This window comes from Hyla sarda, chromosome 9 (assembly GCF_029499605.1).
Source record: "Hyla sarda isolate aHylSar1 chromosome 9, aHylSar1.hap1, whole genome shotgun sequence".
NCBI classification, from domain to species: domain Eukaryota; kingdom Metazoa; phylum Chordata; class Amphibia; order Anura; family Hylidae; genus Hyla; species Hyla sarda.
In genome coordinates this window covers 125588450-125615014 of record NC_079197.1, presented here as the reverse complement: position 1 = coordinate 125615014, position 26565 = coordinate 125588450, and the positions used below count along the sequence as shown (strand labels likewise).

Below are 26565 nucleotides of genomic sequence, written 5' to 3'. Positions count from 1 at the left end.
CCTATAACCATCTATAAGCTTCTTACACCTCTCAGCCGGCATGTTAGACCACTCTTCCTTTGCAAACTGCTCCAGGTCTCTTATTGGAAGGCGCCTTTTCTCAACAGCATTTTTAAGATCTCTCCACAGGTGTTCAATGGGATTTAGATCTGGACTCATTGCTGGCCACTTCAGAACTCTCCAGCACTTTGTTACCATCCATTTCTGGGTGCTTTTTGACGTATGTTTGGGGTCATTGTTCTGCTGGAAGACCCAAGATCTTGGATGCAAACCCAGTTTTCTGACACTGGGCTGTACAGTGCGACCCAAAACCCGTTGGTAATCCTCAGATTTCATGATGTCTTGTACACATTCAAGGCACCCAGTGCCAGAGGCAGCAAAACATCCCCAAAACATCATTGAACCTCCACCATATTTCACTGTAGGTACTGAGTTCTTTTCTTTGTAGGCCTCATTCCATTTTCAGCAAACAGCAGAATGATGTGCTTTACCAAAAAGCTTTATCTTGGTCTCATCTGTCCACGAGACGTTTTCCCAGAAGGATTTTGGCAAAATGTAGTCTTGCTTTTTTATGTCTTTTTTATGTCTGTGTCAGCAGTGGGGTCCTCCTGGGTCTCCTGCCATAGCGTTTCATTTAATTTAAATGTCGATGGATAGTTTGCGCTGACACTGATGCTCCCTGAGCTTGCTGGACAGCTTGAATATCTTTGGAACTTGTTTGGGGCTGCTTATCCACCATCCGGACTATCCTGCATCGACACCTTTCATCAATTTTTCTCTTCCGTCCACGCCCAGGGAGATTAGCTACAGTGCCATGGGTTGCAAACTTCTTGATAATGTTGCGCACTGTAGACAAAGGCCAATCTAGATCTCTGGAGATGGACTTTTAACCTTGAGATTGCTGATATTTTTCCACAATTTTGGTTCTTAATCCTCAGACAGTTCTCTTCTCCTCTTTCTGTTGTCCATGCTTAGTGTGGCACACACAGACACACAATGCAAAAACTAAATGAACTTCTCTCCTTTTTATTTGCTTTCAGGTGTAATTTTTATATTGCCCACACCTGTTACTTGCCCCAGGTGAGTTTAAAGGGACATCACATGCTTGAAACAATTTTATTTTTCCACAATTTTGAAAGGGGGCCAATAATTTTGTCCAGCCCATTTTTGGAGTTTGGTGTGACATCATGTCCAATTTGCTTTTTTCCTTCTTCTTTTTTTTTTAGTTGCAATACACATCATGTGCAAAATCCGTACTGCAGATCACATGACCGTCTAAAGAGGATGTGACAACAGTCGTCATGTGATCACAGCACGGGTGTGCTCGGGACCCGCTGGTGTAACACGCCGACGGTAGGAAACAATGGGGATCCACAGCTGAGGTAGATAGAATGATGACAGAGGTTCTAATAAAACGGACATATGGATGCAATATATTACGCTTGTGGATTGAATGATGTGAAATATAAAAGAGGGCAGTTAACCCAGTGTTAGCCACGCCACCTGAGGAAGCTCCATAGCTGAGCGAAACATATGTTGGGGTCGGTACACATAATGGTAAGACTTGTTTATTTGCTCTAGATTCTGGGATCTTGTTTACTTATACATTATAGCCTTTAGTCCTTTGCACTATGCACCTTACTTTATATAAAATATCTATATTCTATTTATGTGTGTATGTATATATATATATATATATATATATATATATACTATTGGTTATTGTATAACATGTAATATTGTGGATCTAGAGTATCATGAATACATAGTTACCTTGATCTTACCTGCTTTGTACCTTCTGGATGTGGCTGTTATTTGCTGTGCTATATGATGCATGAATTATATGTTTTTTAATATTATTATTATATTCAATAAAGTTTGGAATCATTAATATCTTGGTAGTAGTGCCTATTTTTGGAGTATATGAACCTATACTTTGACAACCTGTCAAAATGGCATGCCAATGTATATGTGCACATATTGGAATAGGCACTATTGATTTTAGTAGCCTATTTGTAGTCAATTAGGTACTATGTTTGGGGTACTTTGTAAACGTGTATTTTTGGGGAGTTAAAAGCAGAGTACACTGTGCTTTCGAGACTAAGAAAACACAGGTACACATTTGGGGAACTACCTGATCATAGTCACTGGTAAAGTCAAGTGAACTTTTCAAAAGTATGGCTCGACGGCTTGAAATACTTCCAAAAAGGTTTAGGTCATGGCGAACAGGTTCTCTGCTAACCAGCAATGAAATAAACGTGTGTAAGACTGCCTGAGAGCTCAAAAGTTCTGTATCACACTGGGAATATATTCCAGTACAGTGACCTACGATGGCCCCGACATACGATCATTTCAAGATACGATGGTCTCTCAGAGGCCATCGCATGTTGAAGGCAGCATCAACATACGATGCTTTTGTATGTTGGGGCCATCGCATAAACAGCTATCCGGCAGCGCAGACTGCTTCAGCTGCCACCGGATAGCCGTTTACGGTGCCCCGTGTGGTCCGCTGACGATCACTTACCTGTCCTCGGGGCTCCGGCGCGTCCTCTCCAGGACCTCCTTCATCGTCGGCGCTCTCCATTGTCGTCATCACGTCGCTGCGCACGCCGTCCCGTCATCCAATAGGAGCGGCGTGCGTATCGACGTGATGGAGAGTGAGGATGCCGGGGAAGCAGAGGCCTTGCCGGAGCGTCGGGGACACCCAGGGGACGCGGCAACAGCTTTGGAAGGCGACATCCAGGGCAGCGGTGACGGTCCGGAGCGGCGGGGACACGTGAGTATAACCTCCAATACCAGTGGTCTTCAACCTGCGAACCTCCAGATGTAGGCTGTTCGGGCATGCTGGGTGTTGTAGTTTTGCAACATCTGGAGGTCCGCAGGTTGTAGACCACTGTCCTATACTTTACATTGCACGGATCCCTCAACATACGATGGTTTCAACAAATGATGGTCCATTTGGAACAGATTACCATTGTAAGTTGAGGGACCACTGTAGTTTTAAAGTGGTTTTAAGGCTACGTTAAAGTGAAACTTAGAGTAACATGCGGTAACCCATGGTAACTAACATCTTGTGTAAAAACACACTGCACTAGTGGATTTTGTAGGCTTTTTAACACTACAATAAAGATGCATAAGGTGTCTCTGATTAGCTGCCAATGCCTCAGCTAAAAGTCCCACTGGCTCCAAAAACTGTCTCTCTGCCGCATTAGGAAACTGTCATCGCTTTGTGTTGCTGGAATAGGCGGTCCACCAACATGTGTAGAGTCCCACCGCGTTGATACGTTTAGAACTGGGGCAGACTGATTGTATTTAGTTGGGGCCTACAACCAAACTATACCATATACTTTTATAGGATTAACCGGCAGTCCACAGTCTTCCTCTGGAGTATTGCCTCTCCATACTGAGGACCTATTAGAAACTCATGGAGGAAGATCTATCAAAACCGGAGTAGAGGAAAAGTGGTGCATAGCAACCAATCGGTGTGCATCTTTTAGTTTTTAAAAAGGCCTCTAAAAAAATGAAAGAATAAATCTGATTGGTTGCTATGGGCAATGGCATCACTCTTCCTCTACTCAGGTTGTAATAAATCTCTTCCATGGTCTTTCTAATTTAGTTTTATCACAGTCAGATCTCAACCTTCAAAACCTGAAATTGATGCAAAGTGCACTGTTGTATTTTCTTGCTTTAGGTGTGTATGGTAGCGGAAGAGCTATGAGGGAGATTGTTTATGTAATGCTTAGATCATTCTGGCCTAGAACTGGCACCTAGTCAAGAGCGTCAACAGCCTTACCCCGTAAAAAGCTCATACCTCAGGTTGAACTATAACCAAATATGGATTCTAAGATTTTCAACTAATTCAGCCGAAAATTCCTTGAGATTCATGAAAACACACATGCTGTTCAAAGTCCTGTTACTGTAGACGGTGCATTCCTGCGTGACATCATCTGTGTACTTGGTAGAGTTATCAGACCAACCACTAGAATATTTTACCTTGGCTCGGATACCATTAACCGTTTACAGCCATTCAAGATGCAACTGATCAAGACGGGGTGACACATAATGATGTTGTGTAGTTTGCCCTTTAAGGGTACATTCCCACACGGCGTATTTGCTGCGTATTTGCTGCTGCGTATTTCATTTTCTCTGTTGAAGTCAATGGGTAGGAAAATACGCAGCACCAAATACGCAGCAAATACGCAGCAAAATACGCCGTGTGGGAACGTACCCTTAGTGTAAATTGTAGACTCTCTCTCTGTCTCTCTCTCTCTCTACATATATGATATAATCCTATCGAATCCCTTTATTTGAATAACCTTTTCTTCAGCTTCTGTCACCTGCCAGCAGACTGCAGACTATTTTGTAACAGTATTTCATCTGCTTTTTATTTATGCACCACAATCTAAATTAATCTGCAACCCACCTTGTGCTGACATAGTCTGAGAGAATTACTAGGACAGCCCTGTATGTTATCCTTATATTGTTCCTACTGCCCAAGGAAGTAATTTCAAAAATAACAATAGACTTAAAGGGAACCTGTATAGAAAAGCATTATATGTGGTAAAATCTTCTTCCTCACCATCCTCAGGACAATTTCCTGCCCGCAGGGATGGTGAGGATATATAGTTTAAAAGTGTCCCCCGCTGGCCCCTTAAGTAGTTCCCTGGGTGGGGAGCTATACTCACCTAGTCTTGTTTGCTGAGCTGTAATAACATCCCCTCAGCATGATTGACAGCCGGGCCAGGGTCATCGCTCTGAGGTGAGGGGGTGTGATTACAGCCGGAGAAGAAGGGACTAGGTAAGTATAGCTCCCATTCAGTGGACTACTTACGGGGCTGGCGGGGGAGATTTTTAAACTATATATCCTCACCATCCCTGCGGGCAGAAACTTTACCCGGGAATGGCGAAGAAGAAAATGTTACCATACATCATACATATTGCTACATGTTTTACATGATGACAGGTTCCCTTTAAAAAGAACCTGTCATCTCCTTCATGCTGCCTGAACCACGAGTCATCGGGGTAGTCCCTGTCGATTAACAGCTTTGTTGTATGAAGCATTTAAAAAAAAAAAAAAAAAACATGTGGAAAAAAAAATTTTTTAATGCTTTTATTCCTGCTCTTTTGGATTTTTTTTTTCTTGAATCTAGCATTGAGAGAGTAGAGTGGGCATCAGGACATCAGCTGGAGCAAATACACAGGCATGCTGAATTTTCTTATTCTTGGACTTTAGTCTGTGAAAAAAGGGGATAAGACATTTTTCAGATATCTAAATGAAAAAAGGAAATTAAAACAAGGAATAACTCAATTAAAAACCAAGGAAGGAAGGTATGTAGAAGAGAATAAAGGGCTAGCCGACTGCCTTAATGAATAATTCTGTTCAGTTTTTACAGAAGAAAAAGAAGGAAAGGGACCTCCATTAGGGAGGAAGACTAATGAATTGTTTGATGCATGTGTCTTTACAGAGGAAGAGGTTCTACATTTGCTGTTTAAAGTGAAGACAAATAAGTCACAGGGGACTGATGGGATACACCCAAAATTATTAAAAAAGTTTAGTGGTGAGCTAGCAAAACCGTTAACAGATTTATTTAACAATCACTGGTAACAGGAGTCGTACCAGAAGATTGGAAATTAGCAAATGTTGTGCCCATTCACAAGAAAGGTAGTAAGGAGGAATCAAGCAACTATAGGCCAGTAAGTCTGACATCAATAGTGAGGAAATTTATGGAAACCTTACTAAAGGATAGGATTGTGGAACATCTAAAATCCCATGGATTGCATGATGAAAAACAACATGGGTTTACTTCAGGGAGATCATGTAAAACAAATCTTATTGATTTTTTTTGACTGGGTGACTAAAATAATAGATGGCGGAGGGGCAGTAGACATCGCATATCTAGATTTTAGTAAGGCTTTTGACACTGTCCCACAGTCATTGAGCTTGGACTCCCATATTGTTGAGTGGATTAGGCAGTGGCTGAGTGACAGACAACAGAGGGTTGTAGTCAATGGAGAATATTCAGAGCACGGTCTTGTCACCAGTGGGGTACCTCAGGGATCTGTACTGGGACCAATATTGTTTAATATCTTCATAAGTGATATCGCAAAAGGTCTCGATGGTAAGGTGTGTCTTTTTGCTGATGACACAAAGATATGTAACAGGGTTGATGTTCCTGGAGGGATACACCAAATGGAAAAGGATTTAGGAAAACTAGAAGAATGGTCAGAACTCTGGCAACTGAAATTTAATGTGGACAAGTGCAGGATAATGCACCTGGGGCGTAAAAACCCTCAGGCAGAATATAGAATATTTGACACAGTCCTGACCTCAGTATCTGAGGGATTTAGGAGTAATTATTTCAGAAGGCTTAAAAGTAGGAAGACAATGTAATAGAGCAGCAGGAAATGCTAGCAGAATGCTTGGATGTATAGGGAGAGGTATAAACAGTAGAAAAAAAGAAGTGCTCATGCCGCTGTACAGAACACTGGTGAGACCTCATTTGGTGTATGTGCGCAGTACTGGAGACCGTATCTCCAAAAGGATATAGATACTCTAGAGAGAGTTCAGAGAAGATAGTAAACTAGTACATGGATTGCAGGATAAAACTTACCAGGAAAGGTTAAAGGACCTTAACATGTATAGAAGAAAGAAGAGACCGAGGGGATATGATAGAGACTTTTAAATACATAAAGGGAATCAACACGGTAAAGGAGGAGAGCATATTTAAAAGAAGAAAAACTACCACAAGAGGACATAGTTTTACATTAGAGGGGCAAAGGTTTATGCAGTAATATCATGAAGTATTACTTTACTGAGAGAGTAGTGGATACATGGAATAGCCTTCCTGCAAAAGTGGTCCCTGCAAATACAGTGAAGGAGTTTGAGCATGCATGGGATAAGCATAAGGCTATCCTTCATATAAGATAGGGCCAGGGACTATTGATAGTATTCAGATTATTGGGCAGATTAGATGGGCCAAATGGTTCTTATCTGCCGACACATTCTATGTTTCTATGTCACAGGTTCTATTTAAAGAGGATATATCTGATCATACATTTCAGCTATGCTTATTCCCTTCCAGAGAACTGGTTGGCCCCCATTTACTAAGCTAAAACCTACTAGTGTTTGTCGGGTTATTTTGGTGCATAGTGTCTGCAATTTGTCTGTGCCCATCTGCAACAGTGTGCGCCAGGCAAATCCAACAAACCCAAAATTGCAGTGTGAAAAGCCCGAAAAAGGGACGTTTACTGTCCCAAAGGGGGTGTGGTTGGTTCAAAAAAGGGGCATGGTTTCACAAACCAACCTATTTACTATTGAATAAATGGCTGGAAATTTCCACCTAGAAATAGCTGGTCAGAAAATTTTCCTGACTTGTAAATCTGTGAATCCCATAGTAAATAGAGAGGAATCCTACAAGTCTGAAACAACATTTCACAGTAGGAAAAATCCAACACTCTCAGTAAATGAAGGCCATTGTATACTCAGTTCCTATAAGGGTCTATTCACCCAGTAGAAATTTTGAGCATAATCCAGCAGAAAATTCAGCTAAAAAATTCTGTTGCAGCAGAGTCCCATTGTTTTTAATAGTATTCTGCTACTGTGCACACAGCAGAATTTAAAATTAAAATTCCGGACTCCACAGAAAGAATGAACAAGGTCATTCTTTCTGTGGAATCCACTTGGAAATGCATTGCCATCTATGGAGATGGAGCATTTCCGAGTGGTCCTAGCGCTGGCTAATTCTTCCGGTGTATGCTGTCCATGGAATGTTTTTGTTTGGAAATTCAAAGGCTACTGGGAGAATTTTTATTTAAAAAATCAGACAGGTATAACCCTGGCTGTGAGTTAATAGGGAAATATGTTTTCCCTTTAACATGGTGAATTTAATACCTGCTGCACTTGGTTAGTTGTAGAGCATCCTTAAAGGGTAGCTCCCACCAATCCTCTTCTTTTTTTTCTGTCCCTGCCTATTGCCCTTCTATCCCTAACCCCCTCCCTGCCTTTATTTTTATATTTATTGACTAATAAATGCCATTTTGTCTGCCTGGTAGTGTGCTCACTACCAGGCAGACTTCCCCAGCACCACGTCACTGATGCCTGCTGGGGGCGACTTCCACCCTTAGTTCTAACAGGGTGCCTCCAGCTGCTTCACAACTACAACTCCCAGCATGCCCTGACATCTATTGGCTTACAGGGCATGCTGGCAGTTGTAGTGGTGAAACAACTGGAGGCACCCATTCATACCAGCCCCCCCCCCCCCCCCCCTTACCTCTGGTCGCTGCCGCCGGCAGCAGATGGGGAGAAGAAGTCGGGACCGCAAACTCTGCGCTGCGCGGCGAGCTGCAGAGAAACAGGGAATCTGGATGCAGGACGTGCCGGGGAATCCAAGTCAGTTACCGGAGTCTGCAGAGAGAATGCGGCCGCCATGACACCAACTGGGCTGAGGTACAGGCTGCGTGCCTGCTGCGGCCAGGGCGGCTGCTCCTGGACTTTACTGCGCTGGCTTCCTGCCTGTTTGATTGACAGAAAGGAAGCCAGCGCACAGTGAATGAATTTCGACTCATTGCCAGGCTGAAATGAGTCGAAATTCTGTAGTGACATCACTGCCGAATGCATTCGGCCACTAGGAGGGCGACCCCTAGTGGCCGAATTTAAAAGTGATTTTAAACTGTTTTAAAATCACTTTTTTAAATTAAACTATATTAGAGATATGTTGTAGTACTTAAGTGCTGCAACATATCAATTTTTTGTTTTCATGACAGTGCCCATTTCACCTTTTGAACTTGGTGAATGCTTAGTTACATTTTGCATAGTTTTCATCACATATCTATCTGTACATTATTTCATTGTGCATCAGATCTATTGAGGACTGTGAACTCCCTTTTATCTCTTATACACTTTTGGGGGTATAAGTGTGTACACAGTTAACCTTCTTTATTTTGTTGTGAGCTGCACAAACCTCATTTTTTTTCATTTTCCCCCTATAGTTTTCATTCTATTTACTTCAGAGCAAAAACAATCATGTGTACCTATCAAATACCTGCAACGTGCACTACCGTCAGTCCTGACAGCTCACTTATAGCAAATTTCTGCTTCTGTCATCTACAAATATGAACATATAAAAAGTTTAAGAAATGGATCGATGCCGCTTGCATAAACTGGTGTCACATGGTCTGGCACCATAGTTGATTTGACAGTCTTTTCATTTTGGTCTATCATATCAAACATTTTTCTAAATGACGGGAACACTTTAAAGGGGTATTCCAGCCCCTTACGTAGCCCCATCCCTTGCAGTTCTCGTATGTCTACATATGATTCCCCAATCTTCTTTCTTACTCCTACTTCCGAGACAATGGTTGAAAACAGGACCTGCTAGTTCAGCCAATCACTGCCCGCTGTATCGTCCTATTCGGGCCTGTGATTGGCAGAGTGGGTCCTGCTTCAAGTCTTGGACTGAGACAAACAGGCACTGTGGGGGCAAGAGCTAAGTAAATGTTTTCTTTTTCTATTTTTCCTCCATCCCCGCAGCATATATAGTGGTATTTATAGTAAAGGCTGGAATACCTCTTTAAATCCATTATAACAAAATGAAAAGAATTCAGTGCCAACAAAAACTCACAGATCAGACAAGTAGGGTGTTAACTAGATTTAACAAAGACATTGATAACAATGAAGGAGCTCCAAAGGTCCACAATGGAGATGGAAGCATGTGTGCATAGGAGTACTATAAACTCTACTCTCTATTAAGTGGGCTTTATGGAAGAATGGCCAGGAAAAAAAACACATGAAAAAACATAAGAAAACACTTGGCAAAGTCTTTCAACACATAGAATAAAGTTCCCTGTTTAGACGAGTCTAACAATAAACTTTCTGACCATCATATACTGTATGTGTTCCATAAACCCAACAAACAGCTTACACAGCAAATACTTGGCTTATAAGTGTAGATAGGCCCTAACTACACTGTTAGCCTGAGATACTGCTACTGGATGTAAGATGTTTGCCTGATAAAACATACACTGACTTTATATGCCATATATGTTACCATTTATACAGCATATACTGTGTTATAAAGCTGTTGTGTCATGGCAGCGTCTTCTTTGCATATATTCTAATAGGGCATAAAGACATTTTAGTGGGAGTTTACTGTGGCAAGCTGTAGGGGTGTAGGGTAAACAGGGGTGTTGTAGAGTAGTGATGCAGGGTGTAGCATTAACCCTTGATGGTCGCCAGGGTGCGGGCTTCCTCTATGTATATGTCCTACCACCACCCATCCCAGGAACCATCGGGAGGAATAAAGGATTGTCCATAGCAGAGGTTGTAGTAAACCAAGAACGAACTTTACTGCAGATTTTATGCAAGTGCAGATAATACACAGTCTTTTGATAAGAGGACCGTAATACAGGCTCCTCACAGGTTTGCTGGGACTTTGTAGTGAAATGAGGTTTGACTTTGCTGTCCTCTATGCCACTGAATTTAGGGGTAGTTTTAGGTAGTCATGCAGGATTTGTAGGTTTTTGAGCTGGATTAACTCTCGCTTTAGATGGCTACTGAAGTGGAAGGATTCAGGCCTAGCTTGTCTTCAAGCTGTAATAACAGATCTGCTTAGCTTGATAGTCCGGAACTAAGAGCGAATTAAGTGGCAGCAGCCCCTTATACATGAAGGGGGCAGGATCAAAGCTTATTGGTTTGGCAAACCTGTCAGTCCTGACCTAAAGCATTATGGGCATATCACATGACCAGTCACATGACCCAAAGGTCCTTGAACCTTAGCATAACACAATTATTAACGGTCACATGACCTAAGGTCCTGTACATTATTACACTATGACAAATTATATTAAATATATACATTTTTAAATAGAATTATGAGGCGACTAGGGGTTAATCCATCAGGAGAGCTCCAAAAGCATGGAGGAACTCTGACTGTGGGGACTTACGACAAACGTACGGGACCAAGTCCAGTACCGGGACACCACATTACCTTTTAAGGACCCTCTTCTATGATTAAGAATCTGAAGGTACCATGTAACATTGCTCTTACTCTATAAGATCATGAATTACACAGCCACCATAGCCATGTACTAACGTATTGCCACATGATGTGTCCATGAAGATGGCCATTTTGGAGAGGACCAGTGGAGGAAACTGCAGGGGACTTGTTATCTCCCCACCGGAGTGTTTTGTTTCAGAGAAATACAATACACGGAGGAGAAAAAAGCTGCTGCTGGTGCCTTGTTCCTTGTTTTTATAGGCCCGGCATGTTTGGGTGATGTTTAGTCAAGATTGGAATACTTCTATTCACTTCTAAAAATTCTGACTTATTGAATGTGGGGGAAAACTGCTGAAGGCTGACAATTTTTTTGGCAGAGAATCTGTGGCAGGAAAAGGCACCTCGTGTTCCATTTAGATTACATACGATTGGGAAGGAATTTTATCCAGATGGCCGAACAAGCGCCCCTGAGGTCTCTCTGCTGTTTAGACAAAATGCATGTTTTCGTTTGTATACACCCATTCCAATAGATCTGCGTGATATCAGCAGCTGGAAATGAGCCACTTGTGATGTAATGTGTTTTTCCACATAACCATGGGTGGTACAATAATACACTAAACCTTTAATGTCCTATTAGAAGCACAAATGTCTACAGTACCAGGGAATGTTTTGTCAGAAAATGGCATATTATTACATTTTTTTCTCTTTTTTATTTGGCTGCCCCTGGCAAAAGGAGCAACCAAAATACTTCCTCTCTCTGCACATCAGTTGTCAGCTTTGCTGTATAGACTGGGACAGTCAGTAGAGGGTGGGAAATTGTTGACAGAGGACTAGCTGACTGCCTCAATGAATACTTCTGTTTAGTTTTGATACATATGTCTTTACAGAGGAAGAGGTTCAAAGTCAGCTGTCTAAAGTTAAGACAAATCAGTCACAGATCTGATACACCCAAAGTTCTAAAAAGAGTTTAGGGGTGTACTAGCAAAAATGTTAACAGATTTATTTAACCAATCACTGCTAACAGAAGTCATTCCACAAGATCGGAAATTAGTAAAGGTTGTGCCCATTGACTAGAAAAGTAGAGGAGAAGAATCGAGTAACTATAGGCCAGTCTTTCATTAATAGTGGGGAAATTAATGGAAACCCTACTAAAGGATAAGATTGTGGAACATTTAAAACCCCATGGGTTGCAAGATGAAAATCCACATGGGTTTACTTCAGGGAAATCATGTCAGTCGGAGGGGCAGTAGACATCGCATATCTAGATTTTAGTAAGGCTTTTGACACTGTCCCACATAGAAGACTTGTCAATAAACTACAGTCATTGAGCTTGGACTCCCATATTGTTGAATGGATTAGGCAGTGGCTGAGTGACAGACAACAGAGGGTTGTGGGTAATGGAGAATATTCAGAGCAATCACCAGTGGGGACCTCAGGGATCTGTACTGGGACCCATTTTGTTTAATATTTTTTTTCAGTGATATTACAGAAGGTCTCGATGGTAAGGTATTGGTCATTTTGCTGTTGACACAAAGACATGTAACAGGGTTGATCTTCCTGGAGGGATCCGCCAAATGGAAAAGGATTTAGGTAGACTACAAAAATGATAATAACTCTGACAACAAAAATTTTATGTGGATAAGTGCAAGATAATGCACCTGGGGCGTAAAATCCAAAGGGCAGAATTTAGAATATGTGATACAGTCCTGACCTCAGTATCTGAGGAGAGGGATTTAGGAGTAATTATTTCAGAAGACTTAAAGGTAGGAAGACAATGTAATAGAGCAGCAGGAAATGCTAGCAGAATGCCTGGATGTATAAGGAGAGGTATTAGCAGTAGAAAGAGAGAAGTGCTCATGACGCTATATAGAGCACTGGTGAGACCTGTGCGTATTGTGCGCAGTACTGGAGACTATGGGGGAGATTTATCAAAACCGGTCCAGAGGAAAAGTTGCCCAGTTGCCTATAGCAACCAATCAGCTTGCATTTTTAACAAGGCCCCTGCAAACTGAAAGAAGCGATCTGATTGGTTGCTATGGTCAACTGGGCAACTTTTCCTCTGGACCGGTTTTTATAAATCTCCTCTCATATCTCCAGAAGAATATAGATACTGCTCAGTGCCTGAGATCCAGACATGAGCAGTCAAGCGGCAGAATCATCGATCACTGGTTTCCTATGAGAAACCAGTGATCAATGATGAAGATCAGTGGGTGCAGTGTTATAGGTCCCTATGGGATAATAATGATCAGTATAAGAGATCAGTGTGTGCAGTGTTATAGGTCCCTATGGGATAATAATGATCAGTATAAGAGATCAGTGTGTGCAGTGTTATAGGTCCCTATTGGATAATAATGATCAGTATAAGAGATCAGTGTGTGCAGTGTTATAGGTCCCTATGGGAGCTATAACACTGCAAAAAAAAAGTGAATAAAGATCATTTAACCCCTACCCTATTAAAAGTTTGAATCACCCCCTTTTTCCATAAAAAAAACACAGTGTAAATAAAAATAAACATATATGTTATCACCGCGTGCGGAAATGTCCGAATTATAAAAATATATCGCTAATTAAACCGCTCGGTCAATGGCGTACGCGCAAAAAAATTCCAAAGTCCAAAATAGTGCATTTTTGGTCACTTTTTATATAATTTAAAAATGAATAAATAAATGAATCAATAAGTCCTATCAATGCAAAAATTGTACCGTTAAAAACTTCAGATCACGGCACAAAAAATGAGCCCTCATACTGCCCCATACACGGAAAAATAAAAAAGTTATAGGGGTCAGAAGATGACAATTTTAAACGTATTAATTTTCCTGCATGTAGTTATGATTTTTTTTCAGAAGTACGACAAAATCAAACCTATATAAGTAGGGTATCATTCTAATCGTATGGACCTACAGAATAAAGATAAGGTGTCATTTTTACCGAAAAATGTACTGCGTAGAAATGGAAGCCCCCAAAAGTAACAAAACGGCGTATTTTTTTTTTATTTTGTCGCACAATGATTTTTTTTTCCGTTTCACCCTAGATTTTTCGGCAAAATGACTGACGTCATTACAAAGTAGAATTGGTGGCGCAAAAAATAAGCAATCATATGGATTTTTAGGTGCAAAATTGAGAGAGTTATGATTTTTTAAAGGCAAGGAGCAAAAAACGAAAATGCAAAAATGGAAAAACCCCCGGTCCTTAAGGGGTTAAAAGAAGAAAAACTACCACAAGAGGACATAGTTTTATATAAGAGAGGCAAAGGTTTCTGCAGTATTATCAGGAAGTATTACTTTACTGAGAGAGTAGTGGATGCATGGAATAGCCTTCCTGCAGAAGTGGTAGCTACAAATACAGTGAAGGAGTTTAAACATGCATGGGATAAGCATAAGGCTATCCTTCATATAAGATAGAGATAAGCATAAGGCTATCCTTCATATAAGATAGAAATAAGCATAAGGCTATCCTTCATATAAGATAGAAATAAGCATAAGGCTACCCTTCATATAAGATAGAAATAAGCATAAGGCTATCCTTCATATAAGATAGAAATAAGCATAAGGCTATCCTTCATATAAGATAGAAATAGGCATAAGGCTATCCTTCATATAAGATAGGGCCAGGGACTATTGATAGGATTCAGATTATTGGGCAGACTAGATGGGCCAAATGGTTCTTATCTGCCGACACATTCTACACTTGCACATGTTTCTATGCTTCTATGAGGAAGCTCCACTCCCATGATTTGCTGCCCTGGCCAATCAGCTCATCTGTCCATAAGATAGGGCCCTATGAAGGAGCATGTTATCATAATGTTTCTCTGTCTCCTCTACATAGAACTGTGTGCAAGAAACAAATGCAGGCACAGTGGAGGAGCCTGAGTGACGTTTACGGTCACATGCACCTCCATAGGTCTTATGCACAGATGATCTGTTTAGCTGGGACAGCAAAATAGGGGCCCGATGGGGCAGAGATTTCTCGGTATGCAGAACAGGGCTACATTGTGGACACTCAGTAAGGGCCCTATTAAACGGACGCTAATTGGTCGATTAGGGCCAAGCATGTTCATTGGCTAATCAAGGTATTTTGTCTGTCTAAAAGATCATCGACCGTTGGCCAAACATCTCCCCGTCTCAAGGGGATGTGCAGCCATGGCTGCAAAGATGGTTGATGAAGCCCTGCCCACAAAACCCTCTAGCCATGTGACAGGCTCTGTAAATGTGGCACAATCAACAAAATTGGTGCTTGTTTACAGAGAAGCTTGGCTCATCTAATACGGCCCTAAGTTATATGTCAATAACTTTTACATGTTTAATAACGCTCTTCACAGTGAAGAATCATATTGTAGTATTCGTCTTATGCTGGTTTAAAAAAATGTAACTACTAATGGAATGACCTGATAAAAGTAGGAATTGAGGAAAATCCATCTTTTGTATTTACACATTTAGCAAAATGATTGTTTTGTGCTATTTGAGTATAATCTTATATTAATGGGCAGAATTATTCATTTTGTCTTTCCTGAACTGCAGCAATTTACATGCAGTCAGCAGTTTCAATAACACAAAATTGGACCTTTTTATGACACAAGAATAAAAAAACCAAGCTGTAAGCAATTCAATAAGATGTAGATGAAACTGAAATTGAATTAACATTCTAAATCGGCTTGTTTTCCCACATTATTATCTTCTGTAGCATTGACCTTTGCCAGGAGCCACATTTATTTCAAGTCATATGTATAACTCACAGCCATAGAGAATAATAGGAAATGAAAACATGAGATTTCACAATGTAATGCTGTCAGTTTGCTTTCAATAATTCTGTCATAGCAACAGGAGGGAGGTAGAAGATACTTCCAAAATGGGACATCAATCAGGGTGCAGAACTCTCAGGCAATGAGAAGTTATATTAAATTTATTTGGAGATAGACATGCAACGTAAGACTAGGAAGCGTTTCCAGCCTAGACCGAGCTCTTCGTCAGGCTATGCCTGACGAAGAGCCCGGTCTAGGCTGGAAACGCTTCCTAGTCTTGCGTTGTGCCTGATGAAGAGCCTGGTCTAGGCTGGAAACGCTTCCTAGTCTTACGTTGCATGTCTATCTCCAAATAAATTGAATATAACTTCTCATTGCCTGAGAGTTCTGCGTCCTGATTGATGTCCCATTTTGGAAGTATCTTCTACCTCCCTTCTGTTGCTGTATTCTGCTGGTTTTCAATATTGGATCACCGGAGGGACCCAGAGGCTGCGTTCTCCTTTTACGCTGAATTAGAACAGGTAAGGGGCCATTCACTCGGCTCTGCTTATCCTATTTTTCCTCTGGATAATCTGCACGAGGTGCGCACCATTTTTTGCTCTTTGTTTTTATTCAATAATTCTGTCATAATATACAGTGTCAATTATCACAGTACTGATGTTTATTTAGCCAATGTGTGCTGCTGTGATGTCTTGTCATTGCCGGTGTGGAGCGGACAGTAGTTTTCTTCATGATACCGTATATCCAGCAGGGGGTGATAGTGAATAACATTACAGCTACAGTGTTATCTCTACCATGTGAGAATCAGTTCTCTCTTTTATTCTTGCTAGTTCTGTAAAGGGTTTATTTGCACAAATGTGTCTGATTTCATATGGTTGATAGTGTTGTTCACGAATATTCGCAATGCAAATTTTATTCGCGAATATCGCATATTCGCGAATATATATATTCGTAATTACGAATATTCGTATTTTTTTTTTTTTTTCACAGTACACATCACAGTGATCACCCCTCTCTGCTTCCAGCTTGTGTGGTGTAAAGAAGGCTCTAATACTACTGTGTGAGACTGGGGCGCGAATGTTCGCATATGCGAAAATTTGCATATGCTAATTTTCACATATGCGAATGTTCTCTTATGCAAATTTTCGCATGTGTGAATATTCGCATATGCGAAAATAAAACGGGAATATTGCGAATATTCGCGAATTCGAATATGGCCTATGCCGCTCAACACTAATGGTTGACAAGAAAGGGTTCTGTATATATTACCCCCCAGAGTCAGTCTAAAAGATGTGTATAAGTAAATAACACAAATGCACATTGCAGCCACAGTAACTTGAATTAGTAATTGGCAAAATTACGGTAAACTGGAAACTTTTTCTGTTTCTGTTGGGATTAGTCTCCCTAATAAATATTCTTTGGTCTTGTGAACACCAGTGTCCTCATGGTCAGTAATATCATAGAAGTGTTGGTAACACATATTGCTGACATGTTATCGGTCTTTTTGTACAACCTGTATGGCTCAGCTCTGGGTTTGTATTTATATCATTAACTTGGTTCTGGTGCTGTCTTATAAACTGAGGTTAGTTTGGTTACTGTATGTTATAGGCTTGAGTTTGGTGCTATATACATGTACTGAGGTCTGCTTTGGTGTTTTATATTATGAGCTTGCTTCTGATTCTGTATTTATGTTCTGTAGGGTTAGTTCTAGTGTTTGTATTTTTATAGGCTTGGTTCTGGTGGTGTAGTGAAATTATGAACTTGGTTCTGGCGTTGTATTTATGTTATGAGCTTGGTTCTGGCACATTAAAGGGGTTATCCACCATAATGTGATTTTAGTACATACCTGCCAGGCTATCTGGGTATTTCCTGTTGGAGTTTAGTCTCTTAACCCCTTAAGGACACAGCCCTTTTTCACCGTAAGGACTGAGCCTTTTTCGCAATTATGACCACCGTCACTTTACGAATTAATAACGCGAAAACGCTTTTACCGAATATTCTGATTCTGAGATTGTTTTTTTGTGACATATTCTACTTTATTTTGGTGGTAAATGTTTGGCGTTAATTGCATCCTTTTTTGGTGAAAAATCCCCAAATTTCATGAAAATTTTGAAAATTTTGCATTTTTCTAACTTTGAAGCTCTCTAATTGTAAGGAAAATGGATATTCCAAATAAATTTTATTTTTCTTCACAAATACAATATGTCCACTTTATGTTGGCATCATAAAATGGACATATTTTTGCTTTTTGAAAAAATTAGAGGGCTTCAAAGTAGAGCAGCAATTTTCAAAAATGTCATGAAAATTGCTAAATCTGAAGGAACAGATGTTACAGAACTACAACTCCCAGCATGCCTGGGCAGTCAAGGTATGCTGAGAGTTGTAGTTTGGCAACATCTGGAGGGCTACTGCTTGGGAACCACTGTAACAGTGGTCTACAAACTGTGACCCTCCAGATGTTGCAAAACTACAACTCCCAGCATGCCCAGACAGCCTTTGGCTGTCTGGGCATGCTGGGAGTTGCAGTTTGGCCCCCCTAGTGGTTTCCACAGTAAAGATCAATTTACTTTCACTTTCAATTCCCCCCCCCCCCCCCCCCACTGTCGATTCCCTACCTGATCAGGATCCTGCAGGCTCCAGCGAAGATCCCAGGTCCCCAGGCATCTTCTCCTGCAGGTACGGCCTCCATCTTCTTTCCAGAGCCCCTCGACATCCAGGGGTGGGCAGAACGGGGGGTTGCCATGGCAACCCCCCGTCCTGCGCTGCCATTGGTCAGAACTCCGTTCTGACTAATGCCAGGGGATAGGAGTAGATCGCAGCTTTGCGACTTCACTCCTATCCTTTAGGCTGATCGGGGCTGTTGCTGACAACTCCGATCAGCCCTATTTTCCTGGTGATCGGGTCACCAGAGACCCGATCAGCCAGGAATTGGAGAAAATCGCATGTCTGAATTGACATGCGATTTTCTCCGATCGCCGACATGGGGGGGTCTCAGAATGATTTCAGCAGGCATCCGGCTCCGGTCCCCAACCGGCTAGCGGTGGGGACCGGATTTCCCACTGGCGTATGGATACGCCCTCGGTCCTTAAGGACTCGGAATGCAGGGCGTATCCATATGCCCTGTGTCCTGAAGAGGTTAAACTACTCATTCCATAGTTCCATGCTTGTAAGTGTGAAGTTACATTCCTCCCTCCCACACATCAGCCACCCCACACATTGCAGCACAAAAGATCAGTGTTTTCTAATCAGGGTGCCTACAAGCTGTTGCCAAATTATCTATCTGTTGATCCTGCCATTGAAGCAGGACAGGCTCCCTTTGCACAACTGACTAGTGATGTCAGGTCTCGGCCGCATTGCAACCTGGGAAATCCCGCGACATAAGTAATTTTGTATGCTGTTAAAAATATTGCGGCAAAAATCACATAAGAATTGTGATCACACACAGGTACAGACACTATATTATGAACAACACTAACTTTACAGCCCCTGTACCATAGTCAAATAAAAAAAACATCCTGGAATACCACTTTAAGCTTGATACTGATACAGTGACTGTACCTGTGACTGTGGGTGGCAGAAGGCTGAGAGATTTGCCTTAGTGCATGACACACAATTCTCCTTCTTTTAACCAATGCAAAAGCTAACTATATATTTGGTTATGGAAATAGGAATTTTCTTCCCTTGGCATGCTATACAATGGGTACTCCCCACATATATTTGTAGCAAGAGCAGGGAACTTATTCATCCCACTTCTGCAGCCACATCTTATTAGATATCAGGAGAAACATGAATTGTGGCTACCAATGGTGGCTACCGAGATAGGCAAAGCAGAAATGGGGACTTTCCAAGCACTGGAGGAGGGCATTTCCAGCAGGAAACTCCATCCCTCAAGTTAAATTTCTGGTTGCACCCCTGTTTCTTCTAAATTGCATCCTTCTGGTTGTGGTGTTTTCCCCCTTTATTGAACTGTATCATATTTACACAACATGCGTTTTGAACATAATCCAAAATGTCTAGCCATCAAGCTTTTTAACAGCAGAGCCACAACAAAATAAGTGTTGTGTCTGTTTCCTTCCTGGATACGGTAAGGCATTATGATACTGCAAAGAGCACTGACTGTTCTTCTAGGTCAGAGTTGATGGACATTTGGACTATATACTGCCAGAAGGTCTGCCTTCTGGTGTTAAGAGGGCCATACACTTTTAATAGCTAAGAATTTGTGGTAGCGGGGTGTGATGAGGGCAGATGTTGTTACTCTAGGGGCAGATGGCATTAACCCCTTGTATTCGTGATGCCAGGGCATGGTTTAGCCTAAAACCACCCAAAGGTATACCGCTGGATCCTGGGCTAGGCACAGAGGCAATAAAGACTCAGATGCCAAGTTACGGACAACGGTAGCTTTACTGAGGGTAGACAGTTGGTAAAGTCTATACAGTTCAGCCAGGGTCCGAGGAGGTGACCAGTGACACAGGGACCTTAAGGGCTTGCTGGGACTTGTAGAAGGACTGGACAATTGAATGCAGACCACGCTGACTTGACAGATGATAGGGACTGACTTGACTCATAAAGCTGTGACTTTAGCTTACTTGAAATGATGGTGGCTGCAGGACTTGACTTTGTGGCCTCCAACACTCTGGACATACACACTAGGCACGATTGCACTGGAAACGGGTGCAAGGGGCCCTGGGGACACTGAAGGAGGCTGCCAGACAGGGCAGAAAGGGTACAGGGTAACATCTCCTGTACTGGGCCACAACACATACATGTGTTCTCAATGTGGAGACAAGAGGGGTGAGTTGCTGCCAGACAGATCTGGCAGTGGCTTATCTCGCTTAAAACAAATAGTCGGGCAGTTGAAATCCAGCATTCAAGACCCTATGATCTGTATGGGGAGGTCCCTAAACACATCAGAGAGTTGGCTAGTCCTGCTGAAGTCAGCAGGTTTGGATGACTTTTAACTAAAGTGTATGGGAAAAATACATTTGTCTGTAGAAGTGGCTGGCAGGCTCCTAAGATCCTGTTTATCTAGGTGGTAAGGGAGCAAAAGAACCAACCTAAACTATCTTACGTAACTGATGCCCTTAACTTTCCCCATTCTCTGAATGCAAATCACACTGCATTAAGTTAAAACAACAGTAATAAAAATAATATATCAATGACAGTAGGCAGATCAATTTCTGCTTTGCTCTTCTATCTGGGCTGATCTAAAAGAAATGGGCATTCATATGTTGATTGATGTAAACATCTTTCCATGTAAAACCATCTGCACCCAACAACCACTGACAAAGTCCAACACGGCTCTACAAATATACTAAAACAAATAAAAAAATGTCCAGCCCAGCAGCTCTCGGTTAGGATGCTTCTTTATTCTTTGCAAGATACACAATCCCATGACGTGGATGGCAGAATGACGCATTTCGACTGTGAACCAGTCTTAGTCAACAAACTACCACCACTGATAAACTAAAACAGCCACACTAAAGTGCCTTGTTATCTGCAAACCCTGTGCTAAGGAATTCTCTATAGTCAGAAAACAAATGTTAGGCACTAGCTAAAGATTTCTTTATAAGCCCCTGACCACAAGAGGCTATTTGGATGTACGGGGACCATTTACAGTTGTTCTGTTTCCATCCACTTGGCAAAAGCAGTCAGATTACACCAGGCTGGGATCCTACGCTGGTGTGTGGCCTAATAGTAGTGAAGACGATCCAGTGCCGCAAGGCTGCCATTGCTTCTTTTGCCAGTAGAACCAATTTTTCTATACAATGATGTCCATCTGCCCATACAAACCTCAACAGAGCAGCTAGAAAGGATTTCAAAGCTCAAGGAGGGACAGGAATACTATACCTGAGCTGTTTTAACAGCATTTAGAGATATGTTTTACAGCAGGACCTTGGATCATAGACAACAATAGACAGGATCTGTCCCTTTTAAATTAATTGGAGACACTATTGAGCATTCTCTGTAATCTTTATATAGGCCAATCTACAGGGAGGGAGGATGCTGATCTCTGCTGTGAATGGTTGTGGATCCTGTGTTATCTCTTTACTGACATCACCTTTTACTGTACTCCTTGTCTGCTCTGAGAAGAAATGCAGTGCTGCAAAATGATCTGTATAGAACAATTTAGCTCCAGTGCCAGAATAAAAACTGCTATTACCAAACAAGGACAGCGAGGGCTTCGGTGAGTCACGGCCCAACTCCCATGGAGGCCTGGTAAATTGGCTCAGGGCCTTAGCAGCATTGGCAGAGACCTTGGAAACCAGAAGAGTAGGTGCACAGGACTCCCATCCGGACTGCCTGCCAGAGTGGGACTGGCCCTCATCCGAGGACGCATCATCATCTGTGGATTTCCTGGTGGCCTCAGCAGACTGTTTGGACCTGTCATGTGAAACCCCCATAGTAACAGCACCAATCCAGGGTTAATAGACAGAAGGAAGAAAAATGGCAGGGGAAAAAACAGCCAGAGTCCGTAGGGCCAAGAACTGAGTAGAGAGAGGCACACAGTCAGTAGAACCACAAGTTCCAGCAGCACTCACAGGCAGATAATGGTAGAAGAGATATGCACTGTAGCTAGCAGTAGAGAAGGACCAGAGCCCCCTTCCAACAGTAGAAAGTCCAGCAGCACAATTCCAGGAGATAAAGATGCAATATAACTCTAGCCAGCAGCACACTTCCAGGAGATAACTCCAGCCAGCAGCACACTACAAGTCCCAGCAGTACTCAAACTTCCCTACAATATACAGCAGCTCCTCCAGAGATATGACTGGCACTCACATAGGAAGCCCTCACTGCAAGGGAAAGCCAGAAGACCGGAGGTCAGCAGCCTGCTTCCTCACTGTGGCCACGGGAGTTACCAAGGAGACCAGGCTCCCGTCCACGAAGGTGCTGTCTTCTATAATGGTGGACCTCCACCCGCCCTTCACTGCCAAACTGCAGTCCAGGAGGCCAACCTAGGGCCCCTTTGCTACCTGCAGAAGCCGACTGGAGCCCACAGCACCTGGCCCTCACCTTTGGGACCCTAGCAGGGGACACTCAACAGTGCCGCAGAGGCCGCAGTGGCATCCGGCTCCAGCTTACCGCCGACACCACCACTGATCCTCTGTACACACCAGGACAGCCACCAAAGCAGTGGGCAGGTAATGGACCCCTTCAAGCCAGGGGGTGGCCTGTCAGGGTGAGTATATCAGAATAAAAGAGCTGGGTCAGCAGGAGCACTGAAAAGTGCGACCACTCAGCTCCACATGCAGGCCATGCCCCTAAAAACTGCAATCATGGTTATTTTCAAATAAAGATAGTAAAATGCAAAATTAGAAAAAATATAACCAAAGGTTCTTTAAAAATATGGATAACATAAGAACTTGATTAAAACAATAGGTAATTTTTTATTTCATTTAAGCTGTTTATGCAGCTACCATTATTCTCTAAATAAGTTATGTAAATTGCATAAAACAGCCTACTTAGCATTTTTTAGCATCTCAAATAATTGCCAATATCTAAGGCATGCGGGACGGTGCCAGGGCAGTCCTGTTCTAGAAAGGTGGGATGTGCCATAAATGCTTGAGATTGGACTACCGTATTTATCGGGGTATACCACGCACTGGCCTATAACACGCATCCTCATTTTACCAAGGATATTTGGGTAAAAAAGTTTTTTACCCAAATATCCTTGGTAAAATGAGGGTGCGTGTGTGTGCATGCGTATACCCCGATACACCCCCAGGAAAGGCAGGGGGAGAGAGGCCGTCGCTGCCCGTTTCTCTCCCCCTGCCTGTCCTGGGGTCTAGAGCCCTGCTGCCGCAGCTTCTCTCCCGCTGGCTATCTGCGCCGCTGCCCGTTCTCTCCCCCTGTCCGTTCTCTCCCCCTGACTATCGGTGCCGGCGCCCCATTGCTGCGCTGCTTAAGGCCGATGGTGTGCGTCCCCTGCGTCGTTGCTATGGACGAGTGACGTCATTGCGCAGCGCCGTGCAGTCCATAGCAACGACGCATGGGACGCACACCGGAGGCCTGAAGCATCGCGGACCCGACCCCGGCAACAGGTAATTATACAACCGGGGATGGGGGAGGCAACGGGGCATTCTCTCCCCCTGGCTATCGGCGCCGGCAATGGGGCAGCGGCACCGATAGCCAGGGGGAGAGAACAGGCAGCGGTACCGATAGCCAGGGGGAGAGAAGGGCCGGCAGCAGGGCTCTAGACCCCAGGGCAGCCAGGGGCAGAGAAGCCAGCAGTGCTGGCGGTCTCTGCACCTGCAAAGCCGCTGCAATTCACTGATTTAAAGCGCCTGCTTTAAATCATTGAACTGCAGCGTCTTATCGGCGTATAACACGCAGGTAGACTTTAGGCTAAAAATTTTAGCCAAAAAAGTGCGTGTTATACGCCGATAAATACAGTACTTCTTTACAATGTGCTCAGTGGATACATAAAAAGGAAAACTGTATGATGAGCATTTATATTACATTTTGTTCTACACATGCACTTTCTGTTGGGGTAAAGTAAGAATAGAGGCTTTCCAAAGGCTTAAAATGAACTGGTTAACAAATAGTTGTGCGCACAATATTGATTCCAGATGTATACGTGTGATGGCTATTACATCTGATGTCGCTTTATAGTGAGTAGTCAGAATTATCACAACATATTTAAAGCTCTTAGAATGTAAGTAGAGTTTAGATAGTGATTCATTGCTTGTGTGGATGAATATCCCTCACTGGTATTAATGCAAGAGCAGAAATAAGCAATGAGCTCACTTGTTCAACAATGCAAAGTTCTCCAGTTAATCCGTCCAGATAATGAGAAGGTCAGTGCGATAACCACAGTGCTTCTGCTGGACAGCAAGGATAAAAAGCACTACTGATCTGAGGGATCATTCTTTTAAATGGTCACTCTCATTAAAACTAATTTTTGCTATTGCACTCCTTATGGTAAATAAAAAATATTTCTAATGTACTTTGTTTAAAAAAAAAAGTTTTCTATGATTTATTTGTGTGTGGTGGCCCAGTACGGGAGGTGTTATCCCGTGCTCCTGCTGTCCTGTCAGGCAGCCTCCTTCAGTGTCCGCAAGGCCCCCTGCACTTGTTTCCCCATTGTAAATATGTTTTACTATGTAAAGTGTTATAAAATGTAATTTTGCTTTAAGAGTTATACCATGTGATATGTCACGTGATTGTTACCCAGGAGGTACCAGTGACCAGGTGATCCCAAGAGTGACCTATGGGCTCCCTGCTAGTCTCCCCCATATAAGCCCTGGGTGGAGCTTCTCTCTCTTTGAGCTCTGCTCTTCTGCTGAGGTCCAGTGCAGTCGCCTAGTGTGTGTGTCCAGAGTGTTGGAGGCCTCAAAGTCCAGTCCTGCAGCCACCATCAAGTCAAGTAAGCTAAAGTCACAGCTTTATGAGTCAAGTCAGTCCCTGTCATCGGTCAAGTCAGCGTGGTCTGCATTCAATTGTCCAGTCCTACTACAAGTCCCAGCAAGCCCTTAAGGTCCCTGTGTCACTGGTCACCTCCTTGGGCCCTGGCTGAACTGTATAGACTTTACCAACTGTCTACCCTCAGTAAAGCTACCGTTGTCCGTAACTTGCCGTTGGAGTCTTTATTGCCCCTGTGCCTAGCCCAGGATGCGGCGGTATACCTTCGGCTAGTTATAGGATAAACCACCTCCTGGCATCACGAATACAAGGGGTTAATGTCATCTGCCCCTAGGGTAACAACATCCGCCCTCATCACACCCGCGCCACCACATGTGTTTAAAAAAGCTGCCACTAGGTGTCTCCCTACTTGTCCAGAATACATTTCCCCTCATCTTTTTCACAGACTTTGGACTCCTGCTGGCCTGGCAGAAGTCCAAAAACAGAAAATGCAGTCTGGAGTGCTGAGGGGGGTGTGTGCAGCTTTAGCCAATCATAGCTCCTCTCACACTTAACTGCCATTTGCTGTTGGTTGCAGAGTGAGGGAGGAAGTTCTCCCCTGTATGGCTTCAGATGATGTCACACCTTCTGGGTAACACCCATTCACAGTCTGTGAATCTGAACTTGAGACTGAGCAGAAAATACAGAGCAATATCAAGGCAGAAGACTAATAAATAATAAAAATAAAGGCAGGGGGTGGTTTATCATGATGGGGCAGTGAACTGGAAGGATTATAACATTTATCAAGTTAATGAGAGGTACTTTTTGAGGATCCTGGTATCAAGTGTTTCGTTTCCCAGCAGCGTCACACTAGGGGAAGTGCAGCATTACAAATTAAGTCTGCATGGCTGTAAGTATGCATGTCTGTCATTAAAGAAGGAAGATGAAGCAAAAGAAAGTCTGCAGTTTGCTAAAGACAAGCAGACTAAGAACATGGATTACTGGAACCATGTCCTGTGGTCTGATGAGACCAAGATAAACTTATTTGATTCAGATGGTGTCAAGCCTGTGTGGCGGCAACCAGGTAGTCTTACCTACAGTCAAGGTGGTGGGAGTATTATGGTCTGGGGCTGCATGAGTGCTGCTGACACTGGGGAGCTACAGGTCATTGAGAAAACAATAAATGCCAACATGTACTTTGACATACTGAGATTGAGCATGAGTCCCTCCATTCAGAGACTGGGTCGCAGAGCAGTATTCCAACATGATAATGACTCCAAACACCCCTTCAAGACCACCACTGCCTTACAAAAGAAGCTGAGGGTAAAGGTGATGTCCTGGCCCAGCATGTCTCCAGACCTAAACCCTATTAAGCATCTGTGGGGCATCCTCAAATGGAAGGTGAGGGAGCGCAAGGTCTATTAGGCTGGGTCCACACTACGTTTTGTCCCATACGGGAGCGCATACGGCAGGAGGGAGCTAAAACCTCGCGCT

General features: G+C 42.9%; 1 protein-coding gene across 4 annotated transcripts in view; it reads left to right on the top strand.

Annotated features, from left to right (window-relative positions):
• The window catches only part of FHL1 (four and a half LIM domains 1), a 101019-nt gene that overhangs the window by 10863 nt on the left and 63591 nt on the right, over positions 1-26565 (top strand). The window contains exon 1 of one of the 4 annotated variants that reach the window (XM_056539663.1): positions 5151-5328. The exons of 2 other annotated variants lie outside the window; for them this stretch is intronic. The gene's annotated coding sequence lies outside the window, so the exon portion shown is untranslated. Of the gene's footprint in view, positions 1-5150; positions 5329-10888; positions 11023-26565 lie in introns of those variants that run through there. One more of the 4 variants, XM_056539664.1, reaches the window with a different exon arrangement.